The sequence below is a fragment of the Egretta garzetta genome, unplaced genomic scaffold (genome assembly GCF_000687185.1).
Source record: "Egretta garzetta isolate BGI_Z169 unplaced genomic scaffold, ASM68718v1 scaffold234, whole genome shotgun sequence".
Classification (NCBI taxonomy): Eukaryota; Metazoa; Chordata; class Aves; order Pelecaniformes; family Ardeidae; genus Egretta; species Egretta garzetta.
The window spans coordinates 1,419,956-1,421,553 of NW_009259528.1; the positions used below are offsets into that span (position 1 = coordinate 1,419,956).

Sequence of the window (1,598 nt, forward strand, 5' to 3'; positions counted from 1 at the left end):
GCTGGGCACCACTGGGAAGAGTCTGGCTCCATCCTCGTGACCCCCACCCTTGAGATATTTGTAGGTGTTGATGAGATCCCCTCTCAGCCTTCTCTTCTCCAGGCTGACCAAGCCCAGCTCCCTCAGCCTTTCCTCCTAGGGGAGATGCTCCAGGCCCCCCATCATCCTTGTTGCCCTCCTCTGGACTCTCTCTAGGAGTTGTTCCTCAAGTGATGTACACCAGTAGCTGTGTTACATACAGCAGCTTGCTTTTTCCCCTCCACGTGCAGCTTGCTTTATGTACTTTAGTTATCACTGACCCCTGTGCCAACCCCCAAGGGGCGATGCTGCCCTGCTGTCTGCAAACTCCCAAACGTTCCCACAACAGCCCTGGCAGACACCCCCTCTGGATGAACACCACGGTACTTCACACGGCGGGTCGGCGCAGCATCTTCCATACCTGCCTGAGCCACAACGCACGAACGTTGGAGAGGTTTGACCGCGCGCGCCGAGCAGCCGCGGCACCTCATGGACCCGCCGACGCCGGTCGTCACGCCAGACCTGGGCCTGGCCCATGGGAACTTGGGAAGGGTTACTACTCCCCTAGAGGTTCACACCCCTCCAAGCAAAATGCAGCCCTTAATTTGTGGTTTAATAAAACAGCTGCTGATCTGCCCCACTGAACAATAAACATCTCCTTCCGCAAGGAAAAAACATCTCGCAAAAATTACGGACCTAGCGCAAAAAAAAAGACTGAACTGCGCAGGAGCCTGTACCAACATCTGTTTGTCTCTCTCGGAATTGTATCATCCAGGAAGATTGCTGGAAATGATGATAGCCAGTTCATTAAAACCACATTTTCAAGTGATAAATTGCCTCATTTCAGAGTTGGTTTTTCCCAACTCGTTCCAGTGCCAGGGTAATTTAAATGTTTCACAGGTGCCACGCTGATCTGAGCGAGCTTCAATCCGCAGTCTCATTTAGGAAGAGCTTAGTGGCTGCATCTTTAGGGGACAAAGAAATTAGAACCCAGGCTATTTCTTAGGCTGCCAAAGCCACCAAAGATATTCTGCCTGTCTGATGGTCCAGCTGATAGGAAACAGATGAGGACTCCATAAACGCAACTGAAATCTGAGAAAAACATTTAAACTGACGCCCAGTGCATTATGGGGAGAAGGGGAAAAAAGAGAAAGGAAAGAAAAAAAGGGAAATGACGTTTCCTTGAAGGAATAATTCACCCTCCACGCCGGTCTGTGCGGGTACGTTGTGCAAAGAACTTGTAGGTGCCGGTACTGCATGGGAAAAGGACTTCATGACAGGCTCCCTTTTTACGGATGGGGAAAAAAAGCCATCATCCAACATCTGAACGTGGGCGATGCGGACATAAGGGTCTGTTTGTGACCATCTCCCATTTCCTTCCGTTCATTTTAAAGGCACGCTTACCTTGACTGCGTTATGACAACGAAGAAAGATTTCGCTCAGAGAGGTACTGAGAGTCCCTCTGGACAGCCAAATCCCTCTTGTGCTAAACCGGATCCTTCACGTTCCTGGCTGCAATACCAAGCTTCTAACTTCTGTTGAGAGGAATGAGATTCCCAGGCAGGCTCTTCCAGGGCTGC

The 1,598-nt window shown here is 50.6% G+C and overlaps 1 protein-coding gene across 1 annotated transcript in view; it reads right to left on the reverse strand.

Annotated features, from left to right (window-relative positions):
- Positions 1-1,598, reverse strand: part of PCDH15 (protocadherin related 15) — a 326,536-nt gene that overhangs the window by 48,255 nt on the left and 276,683 nt on the right. The gene's annotated exons all lie outside the window — the stretch shown is intronic.